The 25,504-nt window shown below is 36.5% G+C and overlaps 1 pseudogene; it reads left to right on the plus strand.

Moving 5' to 3' along the window:
- Positions 1–1,506: 1,506 nt before the first annotated feature.
- LOC134484187 (large ribosomal subunit protein uL16-like) overlaps positions 1,507–25,504 on the plus strand; it is a 64,994-nt pseudogene continuing 40,996 nt past the window's right edge.

Raw genomic sequence — 25,504 nt, forward strand, 5'->3', positions numbered from 1 at the left:
AGGATTTTCTGCCTTGGTCCACTCATTCTTGGTGTTCTTCAAACTTCTTGAACATTTTACAGACATCTCTCTCTTTCTTAAGGTTAGGGAACTTCTATTATTTGGTTGAAGGTATTTTCTGGGCCTTTCAGTTGGGAGTCTCCTTATATCCCCATTATCCTTACACTTGACTTTTTTCTTAGATGTTTTGTGTTAGAAAGTCTTAGAATTAGCATTGTCATTAACTGATGTATCTCTATCTGTTGTATACCCTAGACCTGAGATTCTTTCTTCTATCTCTTGTATTCTGTTGTTGAAGCTTGGATCTGTAATTCTTGTTCTCTTTCCTAGGTTTTTCATCACAAGGATTGCCTCAGATTGTTTTTGTTGTTGTTGCTTCTATTTCCATACACAGGTCTTGAACAATATTATTAATTTCCTTCACTAGTTTGATTATATAACTGTGTTTCTTTATATTTGTCTATTTCCATTTTAAGGGCATACATTTGTTTGATTGTATTTTTCTGAACTTCAATACAGGATTTATTTGATCCTTTAAAAGATTCTCTATCATGTTCATAAAATTACATTGGGCTTTCTTTAGCTGTATGTTTGTCTCTAGTGTTGGCATGTGTGGTAGTCCATGATAGGAACAGGTTTCTGGGGCTACAGGTATAAAAGTTTTCTCTGGTTACTATAGGCTTCCTGAAATGCAGGCAGAGCTGGTAGTCCCTGATGGCTTCAAGTTGCCTCCTTTCCCATGTTACAGCAGACTTTCTTGGATGCAGAAATAGCTGGTGGTCCCTAGAGGTTTCAGGTTTCTGGAAAAATAGGTAGTAATGTGAAGTGGAAGGTGGAGCTTAGTGAGGACAGGGAAGATTCCAAGGCTCTTGAACTTGCTGTGAGACACAGCAGACAGTGGCATGGTGTTTGGTAACTTTAGCTGGCTTCTCTGGATTATAGCAGAGTTTGGGGGATACATGATGTGCTGTGGCCCAGGAAATGCATAATTAGGCATGTAGAAGAATGCAAATCGATTCTTTGTTATCACTATGTACAAAGTTTAAGGCCAAGTAGATCAAGGACATCCATATCATACCAAATACACTCAAATTAATAGAAGAAAAAGTGGGGAAGATTCTCAAACACATGGACACTGGGGAAAAATTTCCTGAACAAAACACCAATGGGTCATGCTCTAAGATCAAGAATTGACAAATGGGACCTCATAAAACTGCAAAGTTTCTGTAAGGCAAAAAACACTGTCATTAGGACAAAACAGCAACTAACAGATTGGGAAAAGATCTTTACCAATTCCATATCTGATAGAGGGCAAATATACAAAATATACAAAGAACTCAAGAAGTTAGACTCCAGAGAGCCAAATAACACATGAAAGAATAGAGGCTGTTTGAAGTTGAGAGTACCTATGGATGACAGCCAGAAAGAAACAGATAACAACCCTAAAATGTCAAAAGCTGAATTCAGCATAACTCCACAAGTTTAGAAAAGGATACTTATTCCAAGATGAGAATTTATCCTGACAATACCTTAATAAAGAGTAAATCTCGTGTTACTCTCAACAAGAAGTACAGCCGAGCTGTGCCTAGACATCTGATCTATAAACTTAAAGCTGGTAAGGACTTATGTAGCCATGAAAATCACTGTAAACTTTAGTATCTTGGAAATACATATATCTGATCTTTTATCAGAACACAGTTCCTTGATTTCTGTCCCATTTTATTAAATTAGAAAAATTGGTAACATGAGCCTCCAATTACATTTTTGTTTTACTTAATCGTTTTAGATACTACAATAATTTTGTATTCATAAGCAAATTCAGAACCAGTAAATGGATAAATATATGTATGTTTATATAGTTTTTGATTTCTTTCACAAGTACTTTGAAAATTTTTCTTTATATTCTCTCTCTCTTTATATATATATTTATAAATCCACATATATATATGTGGATTTATAATTAAGAATATCAGTAGTTTGGGAGATATTATATAAACTTTCTTAATTTAAAAATTAATTATTTGAACCAGCACCATTTGCTAAAAATACTATCGTTCTTCCACTGGATGGTTTTAGTTCCTTTGTCAAAGATCAACTGACCATAGATGTGTGGGTTCATTTCTGGGTCGTCAATTCTGTTCCATTGATCCATCTGCCTGTCTCTGTACCAATAGCATTCAGTTTTTATGACATGTGCTATGTAGTACTGCTTGAAGTCAGGGATGGTGATTCTCCCAGAAGTTCTGTTATTGTTGAGTATAATTTTCGCTATCCTGGGTTTTTTGTTATTTATTCCAATGACTTTGCAAATTTCTTTTTCTATCTCTATGAAGAATTAATTAACGAAAAACATACTTGGTATGCATTCATTGATAATGGATATTAGCCAAAAAGCTCTAATTACCCAAGATGCAATCCACAGACCACAGGAAGCTCAAGAAGAAAGAAGACCAAAATGTGGATGCTCCCACTCCTTAAAAGGGGAAAAAATGTCCATAGGAGGGGATATGGAAGCAAAATTTAGAGTAGGGACTCAAGGAATGGCATTTCAGAGCCTGTCCCACATATGGCATATATATCCACCAAAACTCGAAAAGATTAATGAAGCAAAATAGTGCATGCTGAAAGGGACCAGATATAGATCTCTCCTGAGAGACACCTCCAGAGCATGTCCAATACAGAGGTCAAAGTTAGCAGCAAACCACCAAACTGAGAATAAAACCCCCTTGGGGGGAATTAGAGGAAGTACTGAAAGAATTGAAGGAGCTTGCAACCCAATCAAAACAACAATGCCAACCGAGAGCTTCCAGGGACTAAACCACTACCAAAAGACTATACATGGACTGACTCAGGGTTCCATCTGCATATGTAGCAGAGAATAGCCGTGTTGGGGCACCAGTGCAAGGGTAAGGCCTTGGTCCTGACCAAGTTGGACCTCCAGTCCAGGGGAATATGGGGAGGGCAGTAAGGGGGATGTATAGGGAGAGTACCCGTATGGGGGGGAATGGGGGTTTATGGACAGGAATCTTGGAAGTGGAATAACATTTGAAATGTAAGGAAAGAAATATAACTAATAAAAAGTTTAAAAAAGAATGACAGTTAAAAAATGAATTATTTGCTGAAATATATGAAAGCCACTGACTAATCAATTTTGCCCTCATACATGTGGTCTTATTAAATTTTCTCATTGTTACAGAACTTATGTTGCCTGATTTTTTAAACCCTGTTGTAATTTATGTATGGAAAATGAGATTCAAACTATGACACTTTAGTTTCCATTGTAAACTGTGTAATTTTGCTTTCTTTGTTATATATATTCTACTAATTAGGGTTTATAAGACAATGATAAAAATGAATGATGAGTCATGTGCTCACTGTTATTTTCCTGAATTTATTTTATTCAAAATTTTCAGAATTTCATATGTAGATACAGAATTTAATCATTTTCATCATCACTTTCCACTTTCCAACACCTTCTATGTTTACCAACTCCCTCTCAAATTCATGATCTTCTCTTTTCTGATTATTTTTGTGATTGTAATAATATTATTATATAAATATGTGTTATAAACATTTATAAATTGATTAGTAATACATATTGAGTTCAGTTAATGTGCTTAGGGCTGATAATTTAAAATTGCCTAGTCTATTAAGGATCCTGTCCCTAGGAAATACTGATTCCCCCTCTGCATCTCCTGTAGCATTTGTTGTGAGTTGTTTTGTTTTTTTGGGTTTTTTTGATTTTAGCCATTTTGACTGTGGTAAAATGGAATCTTAAAGTACTTTTAACTTGTATTTCTTTAATTGTTAAGTCTGTTGAACTTTTACAGATTTCTTAGCCATTTTTATTTCTTGATTTAAGAACTCTGTAAGAGATAGTTGAAAATGTAATAGAATTTTTTTCTAATAAACTTACTTAAAAATACACATTCACCAATTATAGTAACACAACAGGAGCTAATGCTCCCTCCAAAAACCACAAACTGTCTAATAATACCTCTAAATTCCAGGCATGGGTAACCTTCTTTTCAGTTTCGGTTAGGAGATTTCAAAAGACTCCCAAATCAGTACAGGTGACAGAAATTGCATTCATTATTCTCTACTAGTTGAAAGTGTCAGATTCCCTTGTTAAATTTTATTTTTTGGTATTATGTTTACAAATTGTAACAGCATCATTTCTTGAGAAATCCATTCTTCTCCATAGAACAAAAGCATACATATTTTTATTAAGGAGTACTCATTTCTGAGTTTATTTCCAAGAGTTCATGAACTTCATCTTTCACAAATATATATTTAAGTTTTCTATAGATTATAAAATTTAAACAATTCTTCCTATCTCCATCTGTGCCCTGGAGCAAAGGCTGTTGCACAGCTGTCCATACCCAAATCCCACCAGGGGAGAGCTGGTATCTGAGGAGAGAAGTCACTACTGAATTCAGAGGTGAGACCACCACTTTTGCTCAAATAACTGTCCAAAGAGCAACCCTCCAACAGGACAAAGGACACAGGAACCACTAAAGAGCCAGGGACAAGATCCTTCTAGTTTGCATAAGGGCCCTGGAGCAAACTCTTTGACACAGCTCTCCACCCCCAAATCCTGCCCGGACAGAACTGTTCTCACAGGAGTGCTGACATACCAAAGATCAAAGACTCATAGGCCCACAGGACAGACAAGCTCTAGTCAGAAATAGCAAGACCAACTAACATTGGAGAAAAGCAGATGGCAAGAAGCAAGTGCAGGAACATAAGCATCATAAACCAAGGCTAATTCACATCACCAGAGCACAGCTTTCCCATCACAGCAAGTCCTGGATACACCAACACTCTGGAAGCAAGATTTGGGTTTAAAATCACATCTCATTAGATCTGTACAATAAGAACTTCAAGACTCTGAAGAAAGAAATTGAAGAAGACCTCAGAAGATGGAAAGATTTCCATGCTCATGGATTGGCAGGATTAATATAGTAAAAATGGCCATTTTACCAAAAGCGATCTACAGATTCAATGCAATCCCCATCAGAATACCAATCCATTTCTTCAAAGAGTTAGACAGAACAATTTGCAAATTCATCTGGAATAACAAAAAAACCAAGGATCGCTAAAACTATCCTCAACAATAAAAGGACTTCAGGGGGAATCACTATCCCTGAACTCAAGCAGTATTACAGAGCAATAGTGATAAAAACTGCCTGGTATTGGTACAGAGACAAGCAGATAGAAAAATGGAACACATTTGAAGACCCAGAAATGAACTGACGCACCTATGGGCACTTGATTTTTGACAAAGGAGCCAAAACCATCAAATGGAAAAAAGATAGCATTTTCAGCAAATGGTGGTGGTTCAACTGGAGGTCAACATTTAGAAGAATGCAGATCGATCCATGCTTATCACCCTGTACAAAGCTTAAGTCCAAGTGGATCAAGGACCTCCACATCAAACCAGATACACTCAAACTAATAGAAGAAAAACTAGGGCAGCATCTCGAACACATGGGCACTGGAAGAAATTTCCTGAACAAAACACCAATGGCTTATGCTCTAAGATCAAAATCAACAAATGGGATCTCATAAAACTGCAAAGCTTCTGTAAGGCAAAGGACACTGTGGTTAGGACAAAACGGCAACCAACAGATTGGGAAAAGATCTTTACCAATCCTACAACAAGATGCAGAGAAAGAGGAACACTCCTCCATTGTTGGTGGGATTGCAGACTGGTACAACCATTCTGGAAATCAGTCTGGAGGTTCCTCGGAAAATTGGACATTGAACTGCCTGAGGATCCAGCTATACCTCTCTTGGGCATATAACCACAAGATGCCCCAACATATAAAAAAGACATGTGCTCCACTATGTTCATAGCAGCATTATTTATAATAGCCAGAAGCTGGAAAGAACCCAGATGCCCTTCAACATAAGAATGGATACAGAAAATGTGGTACATCTACACAGTGGAATATTACTCAGCTATCAAAAACAACGGCTTTATGAAATTCGTAGGCAAATGGTTGGAACTGGAAAATATCATCCTGAGTGAGCTAACCCAATCACAGAGAAACACACATGGTATGCACTCATTGATAAGTGGCTATTAGCCCAAATGCTTGAATTACCCTAGATGCCTAGAATACATGAAACTCAAGACGGATGATCAAAATGTGAATGCTTCACTTCTTCATTAAAAGGGGAACAAGAATACCCTTGGCAGGGAATAGAGAGGCAAAGATTAAAACAGAGACAGAAGGGACACCCATTCAGAGCCTGCCCCACATGTGGCCCATACATATACAGCCACCCAATTAGACAAGATGGATGAAGTAAAGAAGTGCAGGCAGACAGGAACCACATGTAGATCTCTCCTGAGAGACACAGCAAGAATACAACAAATACAGAGGTGAATGCCACCAGCAAACCACTAATCTGAGAATACGACCCACGTTAATGGAATCAGAGAAAGAACTGGAAGAGCTTGAAGGGGCTCGAAACCCCATATGAACAACAATGCCAAGCAACCAGAGCTTCCAGTGACTAAGCCACTACCTAAAGACTATACATGGACTGACCCTGTAATCTGACCTCATAGGTAGCATTGAATATCCTAGTAAGATCATCAGTGTAAGGGGAAGCCCTGTGTCCTGCTAAGACTGAACGTGATTGTTGGGGGGAGGGCGGCAATTGGAGGAGGAAAGGGAGGGGGAGGGATTAGGGGTATGTTGGCCTGTAAACCGGGAAAGGGAATAACACTCGAAATGTAAATTAGAAATACTCAAGTTAAAAAATAAAATAAAAAAATAGCATATCTCATGATGATGATAGAATACTTTTAAAAGGACATAAGGAAGAACTACAGGAGAATACAGGTTAACAGATAGAAGCCCTTAAAGAGGAAACACAAAAATCCCTTAAAGAATTACAGGAAGACACAACCAGACAGGTGAGGCAATTGGATAAAACCATCCAGGATCTAAAAGTGGAAATAGAAACAATAAAGAAATCACAAATGGAAAAACCTTGGAGATCAAAAAGTTAGAAAAGAAATCAGGAGTCATAGATGCAAGCATCACCTACAGAATAAAAGAGATAGAAAAATTTCAGATGCAAAAGATACCATAGAAAATATTGTCAAAACAATCAAAGAAAACAAAAAATTCAAAAATCCCTTAATGAAAAACATCCAGAAAACCAGGACAAAATAAGAAGATGAAACCTAAGGATAATAGATATAGATGAGAACAAAGTTTCCCAACTTTAAGGAACACTAAATATCTTCAAAAAAATTATAGAAGAAAACTTCTCTAACATAAAGAAAAAGATGCCCATGAATATTCAGGAAGCGTACAGAACTCTAAATAGATTGGACCAGAATAGAAATCCCTCCCCTCACATAATAATCAAAATGCCAAATGCACAAAACAAAGAAAGAATATTAAAAGCAATAAGTGAAAAATGTCAGGTAACATATAAAGGTAGACCTATCAGAATTACACCAGACTTCTAACCAGAGACTATGAAAGCAAGAATATCCTGGGCAGATGTCATCCAGACTCAAAGAGAAAATAAATGCCAACTCAGGCTACTATATCCAGCAACACTTTGAATTACCTTAGATGGAGAAACTAAGATATCCCAAGACAAAACCAAAGTTATACCATATCTTTTCACAAATCCAGCCTTACAAAGGATAATAGATGGAAAACTCAAACACAAGGAGGGAAACTTTACCATAGAAAAAGCAAGAAAGTAATCTTGCAACACACCAAATTGAAGATAACCACATAAACATAATTCCACCTCTAACAACAAAAATAACAGGAAGAAACAAAGACTTTTCCTTACCTCTTAATATTAATGGACTCAATTCTTCAATAAAAATACAGAGGCTAATAGACTGGATACCCAGCTTTTTGCTTCATACTAGAAATGCATCTCAGTTACAAAGATAAACACTACCTCAGAGTTAATGTCTGGAAAAAATATTTCCATACAAATGGACCAAAGAAACAAGCTGGAGTAAGCATTCTAATATCGATTAAAATTGACTTTCAACCAAAAGCTAGCAAGAAAGATAAGGAAGGATGTTTCCTTCTCATCAAAGGAAAAAATCTTCTGAGATGTACTCCCAATTCTGAACATCTATGCTCCAAATGAAAGGGCAATTGCATTCATGAAGGAAAATTTACTAAAGCTCAAAGTACACACTGCATCTCACACGATAATAGTGGGAGACTTCAACACACAATTTTCATCAATGGACAGATTGTAGAAACATAAACTAAATAGAGACACAGTGCAGGTAAGAGAAAATATGTACTATATGTACTTAACAGTTATCTATAGAACATTTTCTCCTAAAACAAAAGAATATAACTTCTCTTTATAACTTCTTGGTACCTTCTTCAAAAATGAAAGTAAAATTGGTCATAAAACAGGCGAAAACAGAATACAAGAAGATAAAACTATTCCCATGAACTCATCAGATCCATGTTGACTAAGGCTGATCTTTAGCAACAACAACAACAGCAACAACAACAACAAAAACCAGAAAGTCCACGTACACATGGAAGCTGAACAACAATCTACTCAATAATAACTTAGTCAAGGTAGAAATAAAGAAATTAAAGACTCTTTAGAATTTAATGAAAATGAAGACACAAGATACTTAAACTTTTGGAATGCAAAGAAATCAGTGCTATTGGGAAAGCTCAGAGTGCCTCCAAAAAGAAACTGGAGAAAGCATATAATAACAGATTGACAGAAGAACTGAAAGCTCTAGAACAAAAGCAAGCAAATGCACGAAAAAGAAGTAGAAGGCAGAAAATGATCAAACTGAAATATCATAATCAGGATTGAAATCAACCAACTAGAAACAAAAAAGATTATACAAAAAAATCAACAAAACCAGAAGCTGGTTCTTTGAGAGGATCAGTAAGGTAGATAAGTCCTTAGCCAGACTAACCAGAGGGCAGACAGTATCCAGATTAAGACAATCAGAAATGAAAAGGGAGATATAAGAACAGAGTCTGAGTAAATAAAAAAAATATCAGATCTACTACAAAAGCATGTACTCAATAAAACTAGGAAATATGGATTAAATGAACAATTTTCTAGACAAATACCAGGCACCAAAGTTAAGTCAGGATCAGATACACAATCTAAACATTCCCATGACTTCAAAAGAAATTGAAGCAGTCATTAAAATATCACAAACAAAATATTCCAGAATCAGATGGGTTTAGTATAGAATACTTACAGACCATCAAAGCAGACCTAATACCAATATTCTTCAAACAATTCCACAAAAAAGAAACAGAGGGAACACTAACCAATTTGTACATTGAAGCCACAATTATGCTTATACCTAAACCACACAAAGACCCAACAAAGACAAAGAACTTCAGACCAAGTTCAATTATGAATACTGATGCAAAAATACTAAAATTCTACCAAAATCACTCACGCAGCAGGTCCCCATGGTCCAGATACTGCCTGGACCTGAAGGGACCTGGTCAACAGTTCTCTACAACCAAATCCTGTGGGAGGGAGAGCTAAACCTTCAGAGGGGTAGACACACCTGGGAAGCCAGAACAAACTACACTCTGCCCACATTTATGACTCCAGAGGAAAACACCAAACACCATCTGGGACCGCAGTGCATGGGGGCTCTGGGAAAGGGTGGTGTAGGCCCTCCTGGTTGCCACCCTCATGGAGAGCTCAAAAGCAGCCCACCATGAGCAACTTGAGCTGCAGGACCACAGGTAAGACCAACTTTTCTGCACAAGCTACCTGCCTGGTGGACTCAGGACACACAGAGGCAAAATTCCTCTGGAACCAGACACTTCTGGTTTTTAGCTGGATCCCCAACCTCGCTGATCCTGCCCCATAGCTCACTGCTCCCAAACCCCTTGGAAGAGAGAGCTCACGGTCCGGAGAGGTGGGCACTCCTGAGACTGCAGAGCAGGAGAGATCATCAATACTGCCCACCCCTGCCCACATCCATGGCCCAAGAGGAAACTGTATACGGCCTCTGGGAACCAGAAGATAGGGGCACTCGAGCAGCAGGCCCCCCACAGTCCAGACACCACCCAGACCAGAAGGGACCTGGTCAACAGTTCTCTGCACCCAAATCAAGTAGGAGGGGTAGCTAAACTTTCAGAGGGGCAGACATGCCTGGGAAGCCAGAAGAGACTACACTCTGCCCACATTTCTAACTCCAGAGGAAAACAGCTAACACCATCTGGGACCCCTGTGCATGGGACTCCAAGAAAAGGAAGTGCAGGTCCTACTGGTTGCTGACCTCACAGAGAACTCAAAAGCAGCCCCCCCCAAGAGCAACTTGAGCCATGGGACCACAGGTAAGGCCAACTTTTCTGCTCCAAGAGACCTGCCTGGTGGACTCAGGACATAGGCCCACAGGAACAGCTGAGGACCAGTAGAAAGGAAAGACTACATGCCCAAAAGCAGAACACTCTGTTCCCATAACTGGCTGAAAGAAACCAGGAAAACAGGTCTACAGCACTCCTGACACACAGGCCTATAGGACAATCTAGCCACTGTCAGAAATAGCAGAACAAGGTAACACCAGAGACAAGCAAGTCTGATGGCAAGAGGCAAGCACAGGAACCCAAGCAACAGAAACCAAGGCTACATGGCATTATCAGAGCCCAATTCTCCCACCAAAGCAAACACTGAATTTCCAAATACCAGAAAAGCATGATCTAGATTTAAAATCACATTTGATCATGATGCTGGAGGACTTCAAGAAAGACATGAAGAACTCCTTTAAAGAAACACAGGAAAACATAAACAAGTAGAAGCTTATTATAGAGAGGAATCACAAAAATCCCTGAAAGAATTCCAGGAAAACACAATCAAACAGGTGAATGAATTAAAAATTGAAATAGAAGCAATAAAGACAGGACACAAGGAAACAACCCTGGATATAGAAAATCAAAGGAAGAGACAAGGAGCCGTAGATACAAGCATCATCAACAGAATTCAAGAGATAGAAGAGAGAATCTCAGGAGCAGAAGATTCCATAGAAATCATCGATACAACTGTCAAAGATAATGTAAAAAGGAAAAAGCTACTGGTCCAAAACATAGAGGAAATCCAGGGAAACAATGAGAAGATCAAACCTAAGGATAATAGGTATAGAAGAGAGTGAAGACTCCCAGCTCAAAGGACCAGTAAATATCCTCAAGAAAATCATAGAAGAAAACTTCCCTAAACTAAAGAAAGAGATGCCCATAAACATACAAGAAGCCTACAGAACTCGAAATAGATTGGACCATAAAAGAAACTCCTCCCATCACATAATAGTCAAAAAAACAAATGCACAAAACAAAGAAAGAATATTAAAAGTTTTAAAGGGAAAAAGGTCAAGTAACCTATAAAGGCAGACATATCAGAATCACACCAGACTTCTCACTAGAGATTATGAAAGCCAGAATATCCTGGACAGATGTCATGCAGACCCAGAAAGAACACAAATGCTAACCCAGGTTGTTTTATCCAGCAAAACACTCAATTAACATAGATGGAGAAACCAAGATATTCCATGACAAAATCAAATTTACACAATATCTTTCTACAAGTCCAGCCCTACAAAGGATAATAAATGGTAAAGCCCAACACAGGAGGCAAGCTACACCGTAGAAAAAGCAAGAAAATAATCGTTTTGCAACAAAACAAAGAGAAGAGAAGCTGACAAACGTAATCTAACCTCCAACAATGAATATACCAGAAAGCAACAATCACTATTCCTCAATACCCTTCAACATCGATGGACTCGATTCCCCAATAAAAAGACACAGATTAGCAAACTGGATACACAATGAGGACCCAATATTTTCCTGCCTACAGAAAACACACTTCAGAGATAAAGACAGACACTACCTCAGAGTAAAAACCTGGAAATGGTCCCAGCAAATGGTCTGAAAAAGCAAGCTGGAATAGCCATTCTAATATCGAATAAAATCAATTTTCAACCAAAAGTCATAAAAAAAGATAAGGAAGGACATTTCATATACATCAAAAGAAAAATCCACCAAGATGAACTCTCAATCCTAAATATCTATGCTCCAAATACAAGGGTACTTTCATATATAAAACAAACCTTACTAAAGGTCAAAGCGCACATTGAACCTCACACAATAATAGTAGGAGATTTCAACACCCCACTCACCTCAATGAACAGATCATAGAAACATAAATTAAACAGAGACATAGACAGACTAACAGAAGTTATGAACCAAATAGACTTAATAGGTATTTATAGAACACTCTATCCTAAAACAAAAGGATATACCTTCTTCTCACCACCTCATGGTACTTTCTCCAAAATTGATCATATAATCAGTCAGAAAACAAGCCTCAACAGATACAGACAGACAGAAATAATCTCACGCAACTTATCAGAACACAAGGGGCTAAAGCTTGTCTTCAATAACACTATGCAATGAATGCCCACATGTATATGTAAGTTGAATAATGCTCACCTCAATGATAACCTGGTCAAGGAAGAAATAAAGAAATAAATTAAATATATCTTAGAATTTAATGAAAATGAAGGTACAACATACCCAAAATTATGGGACAGAATGAAAGCTGTGCTAAGAGGAAAACTCATAGCTCTGAGTGCCTGCAGAAAGAAACAGGAGAGAGCATATGTCAGCAGCTTGACAGCACACCTAAAAGCTCTAGAACAAAAAAGGAAATACAGCCAGGAGGAGTAGAAGGCAGGAAATAAACTCAGAGCTGAAGTCAACCAAGTAGAAACAAAAAAGGTCCATGGAAAGAATCAGCAGAACCAAAAGCTGATTCTTTGAGAAAATCGACAAGACAGGTAAACCCTTAGCCAGACTAACAAAAGGACACAGAGGGTATATCCAAAATAACAAAATCAGAAATGAAAAGGGAAACATATCAACAGAATCAGAGGAAATTCAGAAAATCATCAGATCCTACTAAAAAAGCCTGTATTCAAAACTTGAAAATCTGGAGGAAATGGACAATTTCCCAGACAGATACCAGGTACTAAAGTTCAATCAGGAAGAGATAAACCATTTAAACAACCCTATAACTCCTAAAAAAATAGAAGCAGTCATTAAAAGTCTTCTAACCAAAATGAGCCCAGGTCCAGATGGGTTCAGTGCAAAATTTTATCAGACCTTCATAGAGAACCTCATATAAATACTATCCAAAATATTCCACAAAATTGAAATGGATGGAGCGCAACGGAATTCCGTCTATGAATCCACAATTACTGTTATACCTAAACCACACAAAGACCCAACAAAGAAGGAGAACTTCAGACCAATTTCCCTTATGAATATCGACACAAAAAATAGACAATATACTTCTTACAAATCGAACCCAAGAGCATCTCCAAACTATTGTCCATCAAGATCAAATAGGCTTCAATCCAGGGATTCAGGCATGGTTTAATATATGGATAACCATCAACATAGTCCACTATATAAACAAACTTAAAGATAAAAACCAGATGATCATTTCATTAGATGCTGAGAAAGCACTTGACAAAATTCAACACCCTTTCATGACAAAGTCCTGGAAAGAACAGGAATTCAAGGCCCATACCTAAATATAGTAAAAGCCATATACAGCAAACCAGTAGCTAACATTAATCTAAATGGAGAGGAACTTGAAGCAATTCCACTAAAATCAGGTACTAGACAAGGCTGCCCACTCTCTCCCTACATATTCAATATACTTCTTGAAGTCCTAGGCAGAACAATCAGACAACAAAAGGATATCGATGGAATACAGATTGGAAAGGAAGAAGTCAAAATATCACTATTTGTAGATGATATGATAGTATACTTAAGTGATCCCAAAAGTTTCACCAGGGAACAATTAAACCTGAAAAACACCTCCAGCAAATTGGCTGGGTATAAAATTAACTCAAATAAATCAATAGCATTCCTCTACACAAAAGAGAGACTAACCCAGAAAGAAATTAGGGAAACCACACCCTTCATAATAGTCCCAAATAATATAAAATAACTCGTGACCTTAACCAAGCAAGTGAAATATGTGTATGATAAGAACTTCAAGCCTCTGATGAAAGAAATTGAAGATCTCAGAAGATAGAAAGATTGCCCATGATTATGGATTGGAAGGATTAACATATTAAAACTGGCCATTTTACCAAAACCAATATACAGGTTCAATGCAATCCCCATCAAAATTCCAATCCAATACTTCATAGAGTTAGCCAGAACGATTTGCAAATTCATCTGGAATAACAAAAAACCCAGGATAGCTAAAACTATCCTCAACAATAAAAGGACTTCCAGGGGTATCACCATCCCTGAACTCAAGCAGTATTACAGAGCAATAGTGATAAAAAAAACTCTATGGTATTGGTACAGAGACAGTCAGCTAGGTCAGTGAAATAAAATTGAAGACCCAGAAATGAACCCACACACCCGTGATCACTTGATTTTTGACAAAGGAGCCAAAACCATCCAATGGAAAAAAAGATAGCATTTTCAGCAAATGGTGCTGGTTCAACTGGAGGTCTGCATGTAGAAGAATGCAGATTGATCCATTCTTATCACCCTGTACAAAGCTTAATTCTAAGTGGATCAAGGGCCTCCACATCAAACCAGATACACTCAAACTAATAGAAGAAAAAGTGGGGAAGAATCTTGAACATATGGGCACTGGAGAAAATTTTCTGAAAAAAAATGACTTATGCTCTAAGATCAAGAATCAACAAATGGGATCTCAAAAAACTACAAAGCCTCTATAAGGCAAAGGACATTGTTGTTAGGACAAAATGGCAACCCATAGATTGGGAAAAGATCTTTACCAATCCTACCACTGATAGAGGTTGTAGGATTGTAAAAGTAGATGATATTTTATTTAATATGAACAGTGAATACCAAAACCACTTTTGAAAGCAATGAAATTATTCTCTACACTTTGGTTTCATTATAGAATATTGGATAACTGTTAAACTTATTTACTTTCTATGAAAGTTATGAACTACAATACAATATCGAATAGCCATGTATGTGTTCTCTATTTAGGTAGAATTCCTTCAGTATCATTCTTTGCATTATTATATTTTTTCAACTCTTCCTGGTGCTTAAGTAGAAACACATCAAATTAGTGTCTTCTGAACACGACAAGTCTACTGTATTCATGAACTCACAGCAGTTATTACTGAGCAACATAAGGCTTACAGAAGATCAAATAAATTAACATCACGGCATGAGTGAACAAGAAGCAGATAAAGTCATACCTCTCTATTAAAGCAACTGTCAGTTGACTGAGAGATGGAGAATCATTTTCCTTCATGGGATATGGCACCTGGTAGGTTGATTATAATCCAGTGAATAGGCCTACACATGAAAATACTGGCAACTGTAATTGGACCCAGTAGGTTTTCTTTTTCTTTTTTAATCAGAAAAGTAAGTTGAGATGGAGATTTTTGGACTGAAATGTATATGAGGCATTAGAGGAAGAGACTGGGAAAGTGTAAAATCAAAAAACATTGTATATGTCTATGATATTCTCAATGAATATATAAAGTTTTTAAGAGGAGTTTCCCTCTGTTATTCAACCCTTCTCTTAGGCTTAATTTACCCCAGTGTTCTTTGTGGTTAAAATGGATCAACATATATTCTTTCTTAAAATAATGTAGTAATTTATGTTGCTTAACATTCTAGACCTTTAGAACTTTATACGATGAAAGTAATTTGCTACTGAGCATCTGAGGCTGCTGAGAGTACATATGAGTCAGCTTCATCTCTGCATTTCATTTGTCCTGTGAAGGTAGCTATGTGGAACTATAACTGAATGTTTTTGAAAGCCTGAACTTTGATTTTTTTATGCTGTAAACCATAATCCCTGAAATTTGAGGTCAAATTCAACAACAAATTAATTTGTGCTCTTATGTGAATTATCAGGCTTCAAGTGATATTTACACTTAGCATGATCATTCTTAGTTGCATTCAACAATGTGTTTGTTGCCACTTTTAAAATTTCCCCTTGAATATTTGATTTAGCAAGAACCTTATTCTTTTTTTATTATTATTATTAACTTGAGTATTTCTTATTTACATTTCGAGTGTTATTCCCTTTCCCGGTTTCCAGGCAAACATCCCCCTAATCCCTCCCCCTCCCCTCCTTTTTGGGTGTTCCCCTCCCGATCCTCCCCCCATTGCCGCCCTCCCCCCAACAATCTAGTTCACTGGGGGTTCAGTCTTAGCAGGACCCAAGGCTTCCCCTTCTACTGGTGTTCTTACTACGATATTCATTGCTACCTATGAGATAAGAGTCCAGGGTCAGTCCATGTATAGTCTTTAGGTAGTGGCTTAGTCCCTGGAAGCTCTGGTTGCTTGGCATTGTATTACATATGGGGTCTCGAGCCCCTTCAAGCTCTTCCAGTTCTTTCTCTGATTCCTTCAACGGGGGTCCTATTCTCAGTTCAGTGGATTGTTGCTGGCATTCGCCTCTGTATTTGCTGTATTCTGGCTGTGTCTCTCAGGAGAGATCTACATCCGGCTCCTGTCAGCCTGCACTTCTTTGCTTCATCCATCTTGTCTAATTGGATGGCTGTATATGTATGGGCCACATGTGGGGCAGGCTCTGAATGGGTGTTCCTTCTGTCTCTGTTTTAATCTTTGCCTCTCTATTCCCTGCCAAGGGTATTCTTGTTCCCCTTTTAAAGAAGGAGTGAAGCATTCATATTTTGATCATCTGTCTTGAATTTCATTTGTTCTAGGCATCTAGGGTAATTCAAGCATTTGGGCTAATAGCCACTTATCAATGAGTGCATACCATGTGTGTTTCTCTGTGATTGGGTTAGCTCACTCAGGATGATATTTTCCAGTTCCAACCATTTGCCTGCGAATTTCATAAAGTAATTGTTTTTGATAGCTGAGTAATATTTCATTGTGTAGATGTACCACATTTTCTGTATCCATTCCTCTGTTGAAGGGCATCTGGGTTCTTTCCAGCTTCTGGCTATTATAAATGAGGCTGCTATGAACATAGTGCAGCATGTGTCTTTTTTATATGTTGGGGCATCTTTTGGGTATAAGCCCAAGAGTGGTATAGCTGGATCCTTAGGCAGTTCAATATCCAATTTTCTGAGGAACCTCCAGACTGATTTCCAGAATGGTTGTACCAGTCTGCAATCCCACCAACAATGGAGGAGTGTTCCTCTTTCTCCGCATCCTCGCCAGCATCTGCTGTCACCTGAGTTTTTGATCTTAGCCATTCTCAGTGGTGTGAGGTGAAATCTCAGGGTTGTTTTGATTTGCATTTCCTTTATGACTAAAGATGTTGAACATTTCTTTAGGTGTTTCTCAGCCATTCGGCAGTCCTCAGCTGTGAATTCTTTGTTTAGCTCTGAACCCCATTTTTAATAGGGTTATTTGTCTCCCTGCAGTCTAACTTCTTGAGTTCTTTGTATATTTTGGATATATGTCCTCTATCTGTTGTAGGATTGGTAAAGATCTTTTCCCAATCTGTTAGTTGCCGTTTTGTCCTAACCACAGTGTCCTTTGCCTTACAGAAGCTTTGCAGTTTTATGAGATCCCATTTGTCGATTCTTGATCTTAGAGCATAAGCCATTGGTGTTTTGAAGTACCTTATTCTTAAATATTTATAAGAAGCAATTATTTACACATTTAGTTTTCTATAAAGTTCGATAGTTTATAATTTCTTGAAACCCAATTTTCTATACCTTTGTAGAAGAATTGCAATTGATTTCTTTCTTTCCTATTTTCCAGTAATAATATTGGAATTTGGGTGATACTTGAGGGAAGATTTTAGATTTTTACATTGTGCCAATTCTAACAAACATTTAGAACAAGCAAAAATGTAATTACTAATGTATAATATAATTAAATAAAGCCCAACTTCTTCCTAGAAGACTAAGTTTTGTGGTACTCGGAAGTGCTATACAAGTTGTCATATATCAAGCAATCAATAGTCCTACCTATGATATTTATGAACCACAAAAGTAAATAGAATGATATATTCATAAAGTTTAATAGTGATACTCAGATCTTGGTGGTAACTAACATCTCTCTAATTAAACTTAAGGTATACTCAATCAAGGCTATCATTGGAAACTTAGACAACCACAAGTTTGTGGAACTTAGGGTAGAATCTACTATGTCAACTGTACTAGTTCCTTACTGCATTCTAAATACATGTTTAATGTCTAAACATAATATTAAGACATAACCCTCTACAAATAAACTTCTCATTGAAGAAGATAGGTACTATATAAGAATAGTGCAACAGATCAAAATTCAGAGAACAATTATTTATATGTTAGTTAGTGCTAATGGATAAATCTATAACATGGTTTCTTAACTTAAGGGTCAGAGAACATGGTGGAAGGGGAGATATAAAGATTGTATAACCAGATGGCCAAAATGTATGATGTGATATTATGCACCATGAAAATGTTAAGAAATCTTTGTTTATGATACCTCAACAGTATGGTGACCTTGCAAAACCTAAAGAAGTACAATAACAATAGACAAGGTATATGAAAGTAAGAATCTCATGGGACCCCAACTCTAGAGAAAGAAAAATAGGCAACTAATACATTACTTGAGAGTAGAATGAACCTGTAAAATGATGAACCTCGTAATTGATTATACAATACAAAATGATCAACTATGAAATGTAACCAAGGTAGCCATGCTTAACATCTGAAAATGTCATATGGAAAAATAATTCTTTATAAAGACCAGTCTAAGCATGTTTCTCCAAACAGGTGTAGGTTTCAGCACATACTCAGTGTAAGTAAATTAACTTATGTAGTAATTGGGCACACATAGTAGGATTCAAGAGATCACCTACGAAGTAATAGTGATATGTTTACTTCTCCCAGTCTCCCAAGATAGCATCTTGTATGTATGAGAAACCAAATAGACACTGAGAAGGATTATAGCAGACTTCCTAAGTATAGCACTCTATTAGACAAAATAATTAATTTTTCAGCTTTTCCAAAATAAGAAACACTTAATTGTGGAATTTCCCCCACATTATAGATACATAGCTCCAGGTTAACATGCTTTGTCTAATGGCACTTTTAATGATATAAATAAAATCTGAAATATCATTTTTTCCGACTCCAAGTCTTAGAATATTTTGACTACTCTGTTACTCTACTACTCTGTCAGCTTAATGTTTAATGTGATGTCCAAAGAAAATATGCATAGATTCACTTGACATATATTTAAAGGTGCACAGAAGTCACAATGAAGCCTGCTTAATACAGTTTCAAATTAGCTATACTGCTTCCAATGTTTTGTTTTTCCTCTCAGTTTTTTCCTATTTCACTGTAAAAGGGACAACTTGAAATTACATGTAGTCAGATCTTTTGTACAGTAGACATATAGGTGTTTAGCTTTCACATGATGTACCCTTTTCTAAGTCCTTGGCTTGAACTCTGAATAACTACTATTATAAAAAATGACTCAAAATGCTAAGGAGAAATTAATAAATGTGAGGGAGAGGATTTCAGAAAAATGTAGTGATTTTATAAAATAAAATAAATTCCTGTCTTTTTTCTTCCCTAAGTTTGAGAGAAAATAAGAATATAAAAGCATTTAAGAGGAAAATGGGATAAAAATTGTCTTAGTGTCTTTGTTATTGTGAAAAAACCCACCATTTTAATGGCACCTCTTCTAAAGGAAAACATTTAATTCAGGTTAACTTACATATACTTCAGAGGTATAGTTTATTGTTGTGGTGGTAGGAAGCATGGAAACAATCAGAGAGATGGCTGTGAGTTTTACATGTGGATCTTCAAGCAGCAGGAAGACAGAGAGAATATTAATTCTTGAATATGGAAATCTGTATATAAAGTGTGAGTGTGTGTCAGTAGATTAAAAAAGGCTATGTAACTAGAAAGGAGGCAATGAGAAGGAGTAGAGGAGTTGTTGAAGAAAGTCTGTAAGACATATGAGATGTAAAATCACAAAAGAGTTTACAAAAGAAGAGTGGACAGATAAAAAGGGAATGAAAAATGGAGAGGAGAATCAATAAATATAAATTTTACAATATTCTATAACAAAACCTAGTGTTATATATACTGGTTTTAAAAATATAAATATATGATATATTATTTAATTAAAGCCAGAATGAAGTACAAAGATTCTTCCTCCAAATTTAGCTTTTATTTTACTTTCTTTATCTAATTTCAAGTGATTTATGATTAGCCCCAAATGGTATGTTCATTTATGTGTTTCTTGTTTTTAATTATATCAGTCTGAATAAAGTGAATCTTTATATCATGTATAGAATTCATTCAATTATTTAATACTTTCTTCTTCATTTATGTCCATATTTGGCTTTTTATTCTTTTTTAATTATAAAGCAATTGAGTTTCAAGATAAATGAAATATAGAACTAGAAAGCATACCATTCCATCATATAATTTAATTTTTAATAGCGCATTACACACATGCAATTAAGATTGACTGTGATGTATGGTAAGATAAAGCTAAAGCAGGGCCATTTGAAGTAAACATAGCAGTTGAACTTCTAATCACAGTGCCTTTTAATATGTTCAAATTTCCATAAAACTGTAATATGAAAACTATAACTGCAAATCTCTTCTATGAAAAAAGAGTAAACTAGAACATTAAATTCATTTTTCAGATACTCAGATAAAGATGCAGAATGGCATATTTTTCACATAACTTTTGTAAAAATATATGGTGATTTTTTGTGTTATAAAGTATATGTGGTACATATTTTGACCACAGCACGTCATGTTAAAGACAGTACCATTATATTCATATTCATTTCATAATATCTACCTGTTTCATTTTTATGAAAAATATTGTTTTAGATAAGAAAGAAACTTATTACAATTTAGTTTACAAAGATTATGTGTCCATGTAGAGAAAATATACCTTAACTGAGCATCACTTGACTATCAGTACCTCAACATTTTAATGGACATATAACAAGTTGTCATGTTAGTTAATTTCTCATAGGACTATAAGTTACTGATCTTATGTCAAGATAAATAAAGACATAATTGTAATCTAAGATGCAGTTCACTGAGTTCTAGGAACAAAAAGAAAGTTAGCCAAAAATTTCATAACATTAGAACTTCTGATATTTGGACTTAGAGTTTACCCAGTGTTCATTACCTTCTTAATGGTACAATATTTTAATGAGTTTCTCATGTTATGATGACCCCAGTGAAAAATTATTTTTTGAGACTTCATAACTGTATTTTGCTTGTTATGAGTAGTAGTATAATTACTTGCTACACAAGATATCTGGTATGTAACCCCTAAAGGGAACATTACTTACAGGTTGAGAACCACTGGCTTAAAGCTTTTACTTTAGAGTACTATTCTTAGTACTGTAGGATATTTAATAATATCCCTGCTTCAAACTACTAAAAAAACCCCACATGAACCCCTCCAGTTTTGACAATGCCAAATGTATCTACATATTGGCAAATACCTTCTGGGTTTGAGGTAGAAATCAAAACCACTCTGGCCTGTGATTTACTGTCTAAGTATATATTTGATCTACTATTTACTTATCATTGAAAGAAAATAAAACCCAGGTATTGAAAGTAACTATCAGGGTTAGGGACTTAGGGACTTAGCTGAGTGGTAGAGCGCTTGCCTAGCAAGCGCAAGGCCCTGGGTTCGGTCCCCAGCTCCGGAAAAAAAAAAAAAAAAAAAAAAAAAAAAGAAGAAGAAACTATCATTGATCAAATGTTGTGAACATCATTCTAATTGAAGAATCACTTTAAATATCATATATAGCTCTAAAATTATACTTTATAAAGGTCATAAAGTAAGGAGATAGCCATAGAATTTGGGGACATTGAAAACTACAGCTGGCTAGACATTTCTCATTTATTAAGCACATATGATCCTCTTTGACAAGACCCAGGAAGCAGGTGTTTGAGGCAGCTAGGAAAGAGAGAGATGATAGCTTGTGTTCCACATTTATTCTCCTTTTTTCTTCTTCTTATTTTATTTTATCTTATTTTATTTTTATTAGATATTTTATTTACATTTCAAATGTTATTCTCTTTCGGGTTTCCCGACCATAAGTCACCTATCACATCCCCTTCCATTTCTTCTCTAAGGGTGTTCCCCTCCCCAACCACCCCTCCTTCCCACACCCTCCCCAACATTTCCCTACACTGGGGGGGTTCAACCTTGGCAGGACAAAGGGCTGCTCTCCACATTGGTGCCCAACAAGGCCATCCTTTGCTACATATGAAGCTGGAGCCATGGGGCTGTCCATGGGTACACTTTGGAGGGTGGTTTAGTCCCTGGGAGCTATAGTTGGTTGGTATTGTTGTTCTTACAGAGTTGCAAGCTCCTTTAGATCCCTTAATCCTTTCTGTAATTCCTCCATACGGGACTACATTGTCACATTGTCAGATCAATGGTTTGCTGCTAGTATTCTCTCCTGTATTTGTCACACTCCGGCTGAGTCTCCCAGGAGACAGCTATATCAGGCTCCTGTCAGCATGTACTTCTTTGCTTCATCATTTTCTAGTTTTGGTATATATATATATATATATATATATATATATATATATATATATATATATATATGCTGTATACTCAGTTAGGGCAGCATCTGAATGGCCATTCTTTTGTTCTCTGCTCCAAACTTTTTCTCCACATCCCCACTTATGATTATTTTTGTTCCCCCTTTCGAGAAGGACTAAAGCATCTACACTTTGGTCCTCTTTCTTCTTTAGATTTATGTGGTCTGAGATTTATATCATGGGTAATTCTAGTTTTGGGGGTAATAACCACTTATCAGTGAGTGCATACTATATGGGTTTTTTGTGATTGAGTCACCTCACTCAGGATGAGGTATTTTCTAGTTTCATCCATTTACCCATGAATTACATGATGTTATTGTATTTGATAGCTGAGTAATATTCCAATGTGTATCCATTTCTCTGATGAAGGGCATCTGGATTCTTTTCAGCTTCTGGATATTATAATAAGGCTACTAGGAACATATCAGAGCATGTGTCCTCATTGTATGTTGGAGCATGTGTCCTTGTTATATGTTGGAGCATGATTTGGGTATATGCCCAGGAGAGGTATAGCTGGGTCCTCATGTAGTGAAATGTCAAATTTTCTGAGGAACATCCAGACTGATTTCCAGAGTACTTGTAGCATTTTGCAATCCCACCAAAAATGGAGGAGTGTTCCTCTTTCTCCACAACCTCACCAGCATCTATTGTCACCTGAGTTTTTGATGTTAGCCATTCTGACTCATGTCAGTTGGAATCTCAGGGTTGTTTGGATTTGCACTTCCCTGATGACTAAGGATGTTGAGCATTTCCTTAGGTGCTTCCCAGCCATTCGATATCCCTCAGCTGTGAATTCATTGTTTAGCTCTCTAGCCCATTTTTAATAGGGGTATATAGCTCTCTGGAGTCTAACTTCTTGAGTTCTTTGTGTATTTTAGATATTAGTCCTCTGTCAGATGTAGGATACTCAAAGATCCTTTCCTAATCTGTTGGTTGCCATTTTTTCCTAATGACCGTGTCCTTTGCCTTACAGAAGATTTAAAGTTTTATGAGGTCCCATTTGTCAATTCTTGAGCTTAAAACATAAGCCCTTGGTGTTTTGTTCAGGAAATTTTCCCCAGTGACCATGTGATCAAGATTCTTCCCCAGTTTTTCTTCCATTAGTGTAAGTATATCTGGTTTTATGTGGAGGTCCTTGATCCACTTGAACTTAAGCTTTGTACAGGGTTATAAGAATGGGTCTATATTCATTCCTTTACATGCTGACCTTCAGTTGAACCAGCACCATTTGTTGAAAATGCGATCTTTTTTTTTCCACTGGATGGTTTTAGCTCCCTTGTCAAAGACCAAGTGACCATAGGTGTGTGGGTTAATTTCTGGGTCTTCAATTCTATTCCAATGATCTACCTCCCTGTCTCTGTACCAATACCATATAATTTTTATCACTATTGCTCTTTAATACTGCTTGGGGTCAGGGATGATGATACCCCAGAAGTTCTTTTATGGTTGAGGGCTGTTTTAGCTATCCTGGTTTTTTTTTTTGTTATTCCAAAGGAATTTGCAAATTGTTCTTTATAAGTCTATGAAGAATTGAGTTGAAATTTTTATGGGCATTGCATTGAATCTGTAGATTGTTTTTGACAAAATGCCCATTTGTACTACATAAATTCTGCCAATCCTTGAGTATGGTAGATCTTTCCATCTTCTGAGATCTTCTTCAAGTTCTTTCCTCAGAGAAATGAAGTTCTTTTCATACAGATTTTCCCTTGCTTGGTTAAAGTCACAATGAGGCATTTTATATTATTTGAGAATACTGTGAAGGGTGTCATTTCCCTAGTTTTGTTCTCAGCCTCTTTATCCTTTGAGTAGAGGAAAGCTACTGATTTGTTTGAGTGAATTTTATACCCAGCCACTTTGCTGAAGTTGTTTATCAGGCTTAGTAATTATCTGGTGGAACTTTTGGGGTCATATAAGTGTACTATCATATCATCTGCAAATTGTGATATTTTGACTTGTTTCCAATTTGAATCCCTTTGAGATCCTTTCATTTTCTGATTGATCTGACTAAGAATGTAAGTATTATATTGAACAAGTACAGGGAGAGTGGTCAGACTTCTCTAGTCCCTGATTTTAGTGGGATTGCTTCAATTTTCTCTCTATTTATTTTAATGTTAGCCACTGGATTTCTGTCTATTCCTTTAGCTATGTATAGGTATGGGCCTTGGATTCCTGATCTTTTCAGGACTTTTATCATGAAGGGGTGTTGAACTTGTAAAATGTTTTCTCAGCATCTAATGAAATGATCATGTGTTTCTTATCTTTGAGTTCAGTTATATAGTGGAATATGTTGATGGATTTCCATATATTAAAACATCCCTGCATCATTGGGATGAAACCTCCTTGACCATGATGGATGTTTGTTTTCATGTGTTCCTGGATTTGGTTTGCAAGAATTTTATTGAGTCTTTTTGCATCAATATTCATAAGGTAATTTGTTCTGAAGTTCTCTTTCTTTGTTGGGTCTTTGTGTGCCTTAGGTATAAGAGTAATTGTGGCCTCATAGAAGGAATTTTGTAGTGCTCTGTCTGTTTCTACTTTGTGGAATAATTTGGAGAGTATTGGTATGAGGTTTCCCATGAAGATCTGATAGAATACTGCACTAAACCCATCTGGTCCTGGGACCTTTTTGGTTGGGAGACTTTTAATAACTGCTTCTATTTCTTTAGGAGTTATGGGGTTGTTTAGATGATTTTTCTGTTCCTGATTTAACTTTGGTACCTGTTATTTGTCTAGAACATTGTCCATTTCCTCCAGATTTTCCAGTTTTGTTGAATATGGGCTTTTGTAGTAGGATCTCATGGGTTTTTTTTTTGTTTGTTTTGTTTTGTTTTGTTTTCTGAGATTCTGTTGTTATTTCTCCCTTTTCATTTCTGATTTTGTTGATTTAGATACACTCTCTGTGCCCTCTGG

This window comes from Rattus norvegicus, chromosome X (genome assembly GCF_036323735.1).
Source record: "Rattus norvegicus strain BN/NHsdMcwi chromosome X, GRCr8, whole genome shotgun sequence".
Lineage (NCBI taxonomy): Eukaryota > Metazoa > Chordata > Mammalia > Rodentia > Muridae > Rattus > Rattus norvegicus.